Source organism: Hordeum vulgare, chromosome 4H, assembly GCF_904849725.1.
Source record: "Hordeum vulgare subsp. vulgare chromosome 4H, MorexV3_pseudomolecules_assembly, whole genome shotgun sequence".
In the NCBI taxonomy this organism is placed as follows: domain Eukaryota; kingdom Viridiplantae; phylum Streptophyta; class Magnoliopsida; order Poales; family Poaceae; genus Hordeum; species Hordeum vulgare.
Window position 1 is genome coordinate 354,144,132 of NC_058521.1, and position 12,303 is coordinate 354,156,434.

Consider the following 12,303-nt stretch of genomic DNA (forward strand, 5'->3'; position numbering starts at 1 on the left):
GAAAAACCGAAGACGGCAGTCCCTTAGTGAAGATATCTGCAAACTGAGAGGCCGTCGGGACGTGCAACACCTTGACCTCACCGAGGGCTACATGATCGTGAACAAAATGCAAGTCAATCTCCACATGCTTCGTCCGCTGATGTTGAATGGGGTTAGACGAAAGATATACAGCGCTCACATTATCACAGTACACAAGGGTAGCTCGAGAAGGTGGACGACGGAGCTCAGTGAGAAGTTGGCGAAGCCAACACGACTCAGCACACAGTTAGTGACATCACGATATTCGGCTTCAGCACTAGAGCGGGATACCGTATGTTGTCGCTTGGAAGACCAAGAGACCAAGTTGGCGCCGAGGAACACACAGAAGCCGAATGTAGAATGGCAGGTGTCAGGACAGCCAGCCCAGTCAGTATCGCTATAAGCAATAAGATCGTGCGAGGACGAGCGATAGAGCTGAAGCCCGTAATGTGTCGTGCCATGAAGGTAGCGAAGAACCCGCTTAAGTAGCTGGAAGTGCCCCTCCATAGGGGCATGCATGACAAGACAGAGCTGCTGTACAGCGTACGAGAGATCAGGTCAGGTGAGTGTGAGGTACTGGAGAGCGCCGGCAAGGCGACGGTAGTGGGTGGGATCGGAGTAGGGCACTCCAGAAGCAGCGGAGATCTTACTGCTAGTGACGACGGGGGTGGAAATGGGCTTGCAGTTAAGCATGGAAGCACGATCAAGGATCTCAAGAGCATACTGCTCCTGGGAGAGAAAGAGGCTAGTAGCAGAGCGGCGGACGTTAATCCTAAGGAAGTGGTGGATGTCGCCGAGATCACTCATGGAGAACTCGGCGGCAAGGGCGGCGACAAGTGACTGAAGCAGGGAGGTGGTGCTGGCAGTGAGTATGATATCATCTACATATAGCAAGAGATAGGCAACAGACGCGCCACGGTGGAGGATGAAGAGCGAGGTGTCGCACTTCGAGGACTCAAAGCCAAGAGAGTGAATGAAGCGAGTGAACCAAAGGAACCACGTGTGCGGCGCCTGCTTAAGCCCGTATAGGGACTTGTTGAGGCGACAGACATGGGTGGGAGCGGTGGCATCAGCGAAACTGGAAGGTTGTTGATAGTAGACCGTCTCAGCAAGATCACCATGGACGAAAGCATTCTTGACATCCATCTGACGGATGGGCCAAGACTGGGCAGTCGCGATACTGAGGACGACGCGGATGGTGGCTGGTTTGACCACAGGGCTGAATGTTTCCCCGTAGTCAACTCCCGGCTGTTGCGTGAAGCCGCGTACCACCCATCGAGCTTTGTAGTGCGCCAGCGTGTCGTCGGGATGAAGTTTGTGGCGGAAAATCCACTTGCCAGTCACCACGTTAACACATGCAGGACAAGGAACCAAAGACCACGTATCATTCCGAATTAGCGCGTTAAACTCGTCAAGCATCGCGGCATGCCAGTGCGGGTCCTTGAGTGCGGCGCGGTACGAGGAAGGGATGGGGGAAGGAGCATCGGCAACGTGGAGATCAAGGATCTGCTTAGGCATTGCGTACCCCGTCTTGCCGCGTCTGCATGCGATGTGGGTTGGCAGGTGGAGAGACGGGCACGGCGCGCGGAGGCAAGGCTGCGGCCGAAGGAGACCGGAGATAACGTGGCGGGGAAGGAGTGGGAAAGAGAGATGGGCGGCGTGGGGAGGGCGATCCCGAGGGGAATCCGGGTGGAGGGCCCGAGCCTGGGATGCGAGTGGTGGGACGGCTGCATGGCGAGTCGGGCGGAGAGTGGCTGCATGGCGAGGCGCGCGATGGCGGGGTGCATGAGAAGGTGGGCCCCGTGACGCGAGCGGGAGAGAGAGGAGCGACAGATTTTCGCGTCGGTGTGCATGGCGAGGAGGGCCCCGCAGCGCATGCAGGAGAGCGGGATCCGGGTGCAGGTGGAAGGTGGCTGCATGGCGGGGCGGGTGCAGGTGGTGGTGGGCTGCATGGGAGGGTGGGAGCCAGGACGTGAGGTCGGGTGGGTGCAGGCGGTGGTTGGCTGCATGGATTGGTTGGTTCCAGTGGCAGGTACGAGGAACGAGATCCCAGGGAGGGATTCTTTGCGGCCAGTGGTTCTGAGAAGGGTAAGATGTGCTCATCGAACGTAACATGTCGGGAAATAATAACCTTACGGGTAGCGAGATCGAAGCAACGGTAACCCTTCTGTTCGCGTGGATAGCCAAGGAAAACGCAGCGCGTCGAGCGCGGAGAAAGTTTGTGGGGAGCGGTGGCAGAAGTGTTGGGGAAGCAAAGGCAACCAAAAGTCCGAAGATGATAGTATGTGGGAGGCGTGCCATAAAGCAAGAAGTAGGGGGTGAAGTGGTGAATGGCACGTGATGGACGGATGTTAAGGAGGGTGGTGGCGGTGTGGAGTGCTTCAACCCAAAAGGGAGGAGGCATGGCAGCTTGTAGTAGCAAGGTGCGGACGACGTCGTTGGTGGTACGGAGATGACGTTCGGCTTTACCGTTTTGCGGAGAAGTGTGGGGGCAGGTGAGGCGGAAAGAGACGCCGCGGGAGGAGAAATAATCACGGAGCGAGGTAGTGAGAAACTCCCCGCCGTTGTCACACTGCATACAACGAATGAGCACGCCAAACTAGGTGAGGATAAATTGAAAGAAACAAAGTAATATATCACACATGTCAGACTTCGCACGCAACGGAAACGTCCAGGAGAAATGGGTATAATCATCAAGAATGACAAGGTAATATTTGTACCCGGAGTAGCTTACAACCAGGGATGTCCACACATCACAATGAATTAAATGAAATGGGGCAGTGGTATAGGTGGTGGAGGTGGGAAAGGGGAGACGGGTATGTTTTCCCAGCTGACATGCACTACAGAGATGGGAGGGGCGGACATCATTATTACATGTGGTAAGAAAATCTAAAGAAAATCGGGAAAAAGTGGAAGAACTAGGGTGCCCAAGCCGCCGATGCCAGAGATCATGCGTGGAGATGGTGAATGTGTGCGTGGTGGCTGCACCGTTATTGCCGGAGAAGGGGTACAGGTCGCCATCACTGTTGACCCGTAGAAGCACTTCCTTGGTTGCTAGGTCCTTCACGGAAAAGCCAAGGGGGTCAAATTCAACAGAACATAAATTGTCACGAGTAAACTTACGGACGGAGATGAGATTCTTGACAATGTTGGGAGAGAGGAGAATATGGCGAAGATAAAAAGGTTTAGGGGGAAGATGGGAAGTGCCGATAGCAAGCACAGGGAGCCGAGAGCCATCACCAACAATGATATGACGAGTATAGGGCGCTAAAAGGGGATGAAACGAGGACAAGGTACTTGCATCTCCGGTGATGTGGGACGCGGCACCGGTGTCCATGATCCATTTGGCGTTGGGTGGGAAAGCGGTGCCGTAGCTCGGGGCCGCATGGAACATGGTCGAGGCGTCCCGGTTGGGAGGAGCCGCAGCGTATGGTGCTGGTGGCGGTGGTGCAGGCGCGTTGGAGAACAGCAGCGGATATGCGTGAGTCGAGGCGCCGGGGTGAGGACCGAGTACACCAGCCGAGTTCGGCGGGATCCAGGGCGCGCGGGGCGGAGGGAAAGGCGCCCCTACGGGCACGAAGTAGCCCAGCCAGGGTGTCGCGCCGGCACCGCGACCAGGAGGAACGTCGCCACGGCCGCGACCGCGCCCGCGCCCGCAGTTGCCACGCTGAGCGCGGTTGGCGCCGAACTGGCCACCACGCCCGCCTCCACCGTTAGCGGGGCGGTCACCGCCGCGGTCACCGCCGCGCCCACCGCCACGAGCGCCGGAACGATCCGCGCCGCCCTCGTCAGACTGGACGGCGAGGACCTGAGAGCCCTCGGTGCGGGCACGCCGGTCCATGGAGAGTTCGGCGAGGACGAGCCGGGACCGAGCCTGCTGGAAGGTGGGAAGAGGCACCGTGGACTGAATGATCGCAGCTTGCATGGCAAACTTGGATCCCAGGCCATCCAGCATCTGCACCGTGAGGGTACGGTCGCTCACCGGCTCGTGGACGTCGGCGAGGGCAGCGGCGATGCCCTGAAGACGACGACAGTAGTCGTTGACGCTCAGGTCGCCGCCCACCGTCGCCCGGAACTCTTGGCCAAGATGCATCGCGTGCTCGGCCTCGTTGGTGAGGAAGTAGTCGTGGATCTGCGTCCAGATGGTGTAGGCGGTGGATCCGGCAGGAGCGACGATGTCGAGGAGGTCCCCCTCGACGGTGGTGAAGAACCAGAGGACAACGGTGTTGTCGTCATCACGCCACGCGGGGTCATCTAGACGACGGACCGAGGCCGCCTGGACATGGTCCTTCGCATGGTAGCGCGCGAGGAGCAGGGTGATGTAGTTGCGCCAGCGCTGGAAGTTTGTGCCGTCCAACGCGAGTTTGAAATCAACAACGCCGGTCACGGTGGTTGGCAGGGAGGCAGGCGAGTTGGAGGAGGAAGCGGGGAGAGTGGGGTTGGGTGGGATGGCAGCAAGAGGCAGGGTGGTGGGTTCGTCGGAGGCCGGAGCGCAAGGACGCGTCTCAACGATGGAGCCGGCAGGAAGCTCCGCGGCGGCGGCGGCGGCGGCGGAGTTGGCATCGGCTGTAGGGGAAGGAGGAGGCGTAGTCATCGCGGTTAGCAGAAGAACCGGCTCTGATTACCAAACTAAAGGATGTGTATTGTCTTGATTTGTGTTACAGCCTATCAGTTACATATATATGGAAGACGACACCTACATGCAGGGCACGTCTCGTGAGATCTACCAGTATCAGCCAAGAGACTAGGTACAGGATGAAGACTAGGTACAGGTTGTTACAACTGACGAAGAGATAAGTATTACATGCAAGTATACAACAACGGTTCAACACTCAGATCCATAATCTGTAAGAAAAAACACACTTGTGAGGTAATATTACGGCTGGAACGAGGAACCAGTCGTCGTACCGAACGAACCGTAGACAGAATAAGTGCAAGGTAATCTTAGAGTTTCCATGTGAGTGAATTACTCCCTTTAGGCGAGGAACGAATCTGGCGCATCTTGATTTAGTTTTACAGCCACTCAAGTAATCTTACGGCGTTCTTAATTCTAGATTTAAGACTGCATCCTTATTTCATACTCCCTCCGTCCGAGAAAAGTTGTCCAACGCTTAGTTCATTTTCGTTGTTGCAAAAAAAACCTTACGATCTTAAAATCCCTGCAAATCACCCCTGCCTCTTCTTCCTTCCACCATTGCCCGCTGCAGGAACGAGCTCGAGCCATCGCCGACAGCCGCCGCACGGCCAGCGCCCTACGCACCCACCTGCGCCGCCGCTTCAATCTGCACCGCCCGTGAGCCCGCCTCGCCGCCCCTGTTAATCACGCCCCGCCCGCTCTGCTTCGTCCTCCTCCCCTTCTCCGGCCCCGGCCATCCCGACAGTGTAGTTGGTAGCGGTGGAGCCATGGGACTTGTCGGTCCGCTTCGTCATCAATTCTGACGACTCCCCGATGGTTCTTTTCCCCCCGCGTCAACTCCAAGTACCTCGGCAGCAGCAAGCACCCTCCGCTCCTACCTCGTCACCTCACCCAGCGCCGCCCCAGGCTGTCCTCACCTCTTCTGTTGATTGGCAGCAGTGGCAGCTGTCATTGCCTCCTCTATTAATTGGCACAAAAAACAAACGATGAACATCAGATCAACGACAAGGGCAACAACAAATCAAGAGTTGCAGATCGACAGTAATTCTAGAGACAAGAAGAATTCAGGTTCAGTTACCAACAGTGGTAACTGAATCCAGGTTCAGTTAACACAGCAACAATGGTAATTGAACACAAAAACAATGGTAAAAAGTGGTAATTGAGTAGGAGGAACTCCAGATCAAGAATACAGTTATCAACACTGCAGTTCCCGGTCTGGCCGCAGGCGCGGCTCGACGCCTTCTTCGCAAGAAGGCACACAATGAAATTGCTAAAACTGCTGGACGGTTGCAACCAATGTACAGTAAAATAAAATGATCATATTCTCCAAATTTATTTCTAAATTATTGGAAACAATTCAGTTTGGTACAGGAACAACGATTAGAAAGAAGAAAGAAGAAAGTGCATCCAGAATCATTTCAAATTTGTGATGGAAAGATTGTGATGTTCTCCAATATAACATCCTTACGTTATTACAGGGAATCTACTAAAGAAATTGTGTCTAGAGCACTTCGGTACAGTTACAAAACAAGATCACCAAAACATCATGTAATGTTTTGACTGAATAATTTGAGAATGCTCCGTTTATGTACCACACAAGAATGCATACTGAAATTACACTGGCCAATTCTGCATCAAGCATGCCCATGACTCATATGAGACCAGCAGGTTGCACGCAGAGACTCAAGGATTTAGAATCCACAATTACTCCATAGTACACTATCCATGGATACCACAAGATCTGCCTGGATGCACCATATCACCCCTTTTGCATCCAGACATTTGAAAGATGCAGCCACTCCGGAGTAAAAAATGTTCCTCTTATATTTTCATAAATAGAACTAAAATCCTTCTCTTACTCCGGAGTGAAATGTTTTGATACTGAATTTAGACATGTTTTGACACTGAATTTACACTAAATTTAGCTAGATAAGATTCAGTGTTGCTGCAAGATTTAGTGGCGATTCAACATTTTCTCTCAACAGTTTGTTCTGTTCCATGTCCATTCGTGCCCAGCAATGTCTCTAAGATAAAAGACTGGACCAAGAAAATGAATTCGGAATTACCAATTAGCAAGCAGTTCAACAGATAACTTGATCTGAAATAACGTGTTACCAGGACTACCTGGTTGGAGCTTCTGCTGGAGCCTGTAGTGATCAAGCTCATCGACCACATAGTTGCCGTTGTAGAGCAGTTCCTTCACATGAAAGAGAGAGAGAGGGAGAGAGAGAGAGAGATTTGGTCAGCGACTTGTTTCTGGCCAACCTCCCCTGCACAACAGAGACCACCATCCCCCCTTGACGAGGAGTACCTGGACTATGAAGGCGCCGCCTCATCTCCGCCAGAAAAAGAAAGGTGAGATTTTGCTCTTCCCTGCTCTCCTCCTGCCAACATGGAATTTTGCTCCTCGTGCACTACCCTCACAATGGCGGCGAATCGACGGCCAGGTGAGGATTTGCGCCGCTGCTAGCACCAAATCGACGGGCAGGTGAGGATTTGTGCCGCTACAAGGCACCGAATCGACGGGTAGGGATGAGGAAAGGTGGGTATTTTAGGACTTTAGGGAACAAATCAATTGCTGCACATTGGTGTGCTACTGACAGAGCGAGTAAAGACAGAGCACCTGCACGGCGATGGTGTGGAGCAGCATCCAGGTCGCCCGGCCAACCTCCTCCTTCGTCAGGGGCGCCACCTCCGCATCCTTGTGCTGCGCATTCAGCCAAACACCTTACGACTAGCCCCTCCATACACGAGCGAGCTGCAGAGCCGCGTAGTGGATCTGAGAGGGAGAGAGGATGGGTGAGGAAGAGAGGATGGGGGTGAGGAAGAGCTGACTGAATTTGAAAGAGTGCAGGGACTTACCGGAGCCTCGCCGGAGCCGGAGGATGCACGGGGCAGCGCCGTCGCCGGAGCCGGCAAATCGCGAGCTTGAAGAAAATGGGACTCCTTCCATCTTGAGCTCCTGGTGAGGAATAAGAGAAGAGGCGAGACGAGCGGGGGAAGGCGGTCGACGGTCGGCAAGGCGATGGAGACGGCGGCGAGACGGGGCGACGGAGCAAGCGGCCGGTGCCCTCGTCGGTGTGCGTGGCGAGGCGACGGAGCAAGCGGCTCGCGCGTGGCGAGGCGACCGAGCAGGAGCGGAGGGTTGTGACGTTGTCGGAGGAAGGGGGAGGGGGTTTTCGTAAAATTTCGCCGGGGACAGCTTTTTTCGGACGGAGGGAGTATTTTTTGTTAGTTCTTTTACTAGCTCTATTGGACTGATTACACCAGGTCCCTTGTAAAAATGAAATATGGAAATGATTTAAGTAACATCGGCCATTATCACGATTCCGTGGGATGCATTTTTGGTAGGCAAAAGAAACAAAGGCAATTCATTCTATACGCTATGAATATTTTGGTAACAACAGAATAATAAAGTGATATAATAAATAGATTCTTCTGTGAAATATCTCGCATAATAAAAAACATCCTTACAATTACAAATAAAATTCGTTTGGACACAATTGAGTGCCACTTTGCACTAAGTAAGCAGCAGCATAACAAATTAAAAAATCACTACTGTATTGCAAAACTGAATACTACCGAACAGGAAACTGACTACTGCCGAACTTGATCTTCAAGCAGCTAAATTTGCAGGTGACCAAAGATTTAACGTCAACTTCATCTGTTCAGCAAGCTCTCCTGCGACTGAAACATTATTATCCATGAGCTATAACCTACATGGTATCATATTAATAGTACTGCACCCTTTAGGTTCACTTTTCTTCTGACCAAAACCTAAATAATGCTTCTGGTTGTTAGAAAAAAAGTGTAAACTTTCAATTCAAAATTACTAGTGCCCACCATAGATACGAAGACGTTAATCTCTATCCCTCATACATTAACCATCATCTGCTAGAACAGATACCTGAAAAACAGAATATTCTCACAAGTGTACCAACAAATAGGTAGAGAACTCCAACACACAAGCACATATAACACTTGAACGGTTAACAGGCTTCTCTAACCTAAACTGGAAACCATGTCGAAATCAAAGACATCACAGATGGACTTTGAATGTACCAAATTCATCAGGATCACCTGAACCCATAACACGCTGGCTGCATGTTCTGAATGAAAAATATAGAGAAAAAAGACAAAAGGCCAAACTCTGTAACTATTATTTCGATGCACACTAAACCGTGCCTTTTTATCAAATTGTGCCAGATACAATCCTGGGAGTTCACATTGAACTACTATGTGTCTTGTAACTTTTTAAGACATTGTCTCACACCAAAGAGTCATCAAAACGATACACATAATTGACCAGACACACATAATTGTGACGCAAAATGCCAAACCCACCAAGCTTACTATAGATGAATCAAATATAAAATGGAAGTATGGAACTAAATAAAAGCACATTTATGCTAGTGGTATAGTGGTAAAAATATACGAGGAAGAGGAAATTAACCATATTTGAATGGATTGCTCTGTAAGATATGAAAATAGGTTAAATGTGAACAAAGTCAACATCTTCCTGTATATAAGTGTCCAAAGCAATAATGACCGTGTGGATCTTCTTTAGAGTATCCATGACTGAGGAATAAATTAAATTGATAGAGCCTAGCTAGAATCGCATGATTACTCGCCAAAAATAGTACATTCCCATCTGGTTTATGCTACAAAAACAAAGCAAGCAACAACCTGAACAAAAAAACCAGAATTTTCCTCTTATAGAAGATTACTCCTCGACCGAGAGCGGGTTAAACAAAAAAATCAACAAACTTTGACAGGTTGGATGATGGTGTGGGTCCACCTCATGGTAATTAAAATAAATCTAACTCAGCTTCCATGAATACTGAGAGGCTCGGAGTGGTCAGTGTCCACCAATGTAATGTTTCCAACCAGTTAAATCGACATAAAATAGGAGCATGTCCAGTTACATCCTTATGTTAAGTGTGTGTCAAGTATCAACATATCAAAAGTAGGAATGAATAAGTGCTTAACCATTCATTATTTTCCTTAAGCTCAATGTAAAAATGCAAAAAACCAAACGTGAGAAAGGTTAGTGTACTGTAGGTGTATGTTGTGCTTTGACAGAAGGTTAGTGTTTCCATCAATTGGCGAAGGAAAACCAGATTATGCATCTTGCCATTTCGCTAGTTTTGCCACCATGCCTCACTAGTGTTCACGTCTGCACCTAAACAAATCTGAAGCCTGACTTGCAGTGTCCAGGACGAGTCAACATTTAAGAAAAGACACATTTGTGTCCTTTTGCAAGATTATTTAGAGGTATGATCAGACCTGATGGCAGCGGTTTGATGGACTCGAGACCATGAAGTCAATGACATTGTGCATTAAGACCACTCACAATTCCTTGGCTTGAATGATTTGTGCTTCTTTTTGGGGAGTGATTCTTAGTTGCTCACAGTGTGTGGCTTCTTTTTCCACGTTTTATTGTGCCTTATTCTGGTTTCGTTCTGTGCCTTATTCTGCAATACAACAGATTCACAATGATGGGATGACCATTCTAATACAGTAGCAGCATCCCAATACCACGAAGTGAAAACGGCTGGACACGGGCACATGGCTCCTTTTTTGTGTAGCAATGGAGCTCCAAAGAAGGAAGAAGGAACAGTTCATCCAATATAGAAAAGAATGTCGAGAAACAGGGCTGGATCTTAAAGGATACTCTTGAGTGTTGTTCCTCAGCAGCGTTGAGCCCCTCCTCAAATTGATCTCACTTCCGAGCGAAGGTCTACTACAACACCCCCTTTAGTATGCAAGCTCCCACTTTCCATTCATCTCCTTTCTTGGACTTCTTCCTCCTTCTTAGCCCCGTTCCGAAAAAATCAAAAAAAACCTAACCCTAAAAATTCAGATATTCGTTGAAGAGGAAAGGAAAAGGTATAAGAGCAGGGAAACCTTACTAGAAAGAAGACCGCCGGCGATGGAGAGGGATGCCGGAGAAGGTCGTTGCCGCCCCCGCGCTCGCACCGTATCGTTGTAGACTTGCAGTGTCCAATTTGCCTCCTGGTCGCTACTGCATGAAGAGGGAAAGGGGGAAGTACTCCACGTACGAGAGAGGGGAGTGGCCCTCACCACCCGGTCATCCCTCCGGCACCGTCGCCATTGCTGCCGCCGCCCCCGCAATCGTCATCGGAGAGGATGGTCCGAGGCGACAGGAACTGTGTTGAGCGAGCCCACCCGCAGGTTACTGAACATCTTTATCTTTACATCTTTACATATTACTAGTAAAAGTGCCCATGCGTTGCACCGGGTTAGATTGTCGATTTTCGAATCATGAATTTTCTATTTGAAAAGCACCACCCCTCCTCCCTCATGTCCTCTTCAACATCTATTTGAACTTCGCACCGCCATTGGAGTACAATGGATATTTAAATATATGACAAACCATTATAACAACTAATACCTATTTCTTTAGGATTGAATAAAACCGCCTGAAGCAAAATTCGCAAGACATTTTTCAAGAGATGAACTACGGTGGGAGAGCTAGAATGGGAGTGCTAAATAGGCAATCCAAACACAAACACATTGAAGAAAAACTATCTGAAGCTCAAGTTGAGAAAATGAAATTGCAGTATTGCAAACAACAAAACACAATCACTATTTTGTTTTAAATTGTAGAAAAAATGCATGTTTATGTTCAAAGATCTCCTGCCAAGAGCACAGAGATCCATCCAACATAAAAACAACATCTTATGTGTAGATTTAATTGGAAACCTGATGATCTCTACTTTTCTGAAAACAGAACGGGAGCATCGGTGTTTTCTGTACTTGTTCGCTGCCAAATTATTCAGTATATTGTCAATTGATAATAGGCTAAACAACTGAGTATAGAGTCTAAGCAATTACACATGTAAGTCCGGGAATCCGAAAGAATAGTTCATTCAGATGCCCTTCCCAATATCACTGAATAACTAACAAGAAAAAATAAGCTCCTATATTTAGCAATATAAAGCTGGCATAGTCAGAGCCAGGGGACAGAAACAATATCTAAAACAGCCGATTACATTGAGTGAATATTAAGGGGATACATACATCTTGTGTGTGCGACGCAGGCGATATTGGATGGCTGGAGGGATGTTATTGTTCCTCCGGCGAACTCAACGTTTCTTCCTCCGTCGAACTCGCGGTCGTTCTGATGAATAGCTTGCCGATATGCCCCGCATCCAAGTCGCTGAGCCAAACACTGAAGATCTTGGGGCACTTGTCCTTGTGCAGGCCCGGAACCATATCGTACACCTTGGTGAGATTCATCTCCCTCTCCAGATGCCACCCATTAACAACGGATGCGTGGATGAGTCCTCAATACCTTGATCACCTATTAAATATTCAAGATGTGAGCCTGATCCTCCAAAAAGGTCGGTAGTCCAATCACAACCAGAACAGCATACAGAAAAGAAAATATAGCAATGTATATGTAGAATGGAACCAATCAGCATGGGGTGCTTGAATCAACTAACATGATGTTATTCAGTAGTGCAAATTATATTCATAAATGATAAGGTTCATGCTTGCTAGTTGGGTCATATTGCAGGATGAAACAGCTTCACGGCATGGTAATTTACATATTAAATTCAAATCTATACATGATGTTTAGTAGTATTATTATCGTAACAAACCCCGAATATCTACTGTACCTG

At 49.4% G+C, this 12,303-nt stretch overlaps 2 long non-coding RNA genes across 4 annotated transcripts; both read right to left on the reverse strand.

Annotated features, from left to right (window-relative positions):
* Nucleotides 1-4,801: 4,801 nt before the first annotated feature.
* LOC123448606 lies at nucleotides 4,802-9,592 on the reverse strand. 3 transcript variants are annotated; one of them, XR_006631856.1, is made up of 5 exons: nucleotides 7,517-9,592; nucleotides 7,278-7,433; nucleotides 6,966-7,117; nucleotides 6,779-6,851; nucleotides 4,802-5,614 (listed from the first exon to the last, which is right to left on the reverse strand). It is a non-coding gene; the product is annotated as an uncharacterized LOC123448606 (long non-coding RNA). The 3 variants fall into 3 exon arrangements; XR_006631857.1 differs by having other exon boundaries at nucleotides 6,966-7,120; XR_006631855.1 differs by having other exon boundaries at nucleotides 6,966-7,158.
* Nucleotides 9,593-10,093: 501 nt separating this feature from the next.
* Nucleotides 10,094-10,843, reverse strand: LOC123448607. The gene is made up of 2 exons (XR_006631858.1): nucleotides 10,567-10,843; nucleotides 10,094-10,499 (listed from the first exon to the last, which is right to left on the reverse strand). It is a non-coding gene; the product is annotated as an uncharacterized LOC123448607 (long non-coding RNA).
* Nucleotides 10,844-12,303: the final 1,460 nt, after the last annotated feature.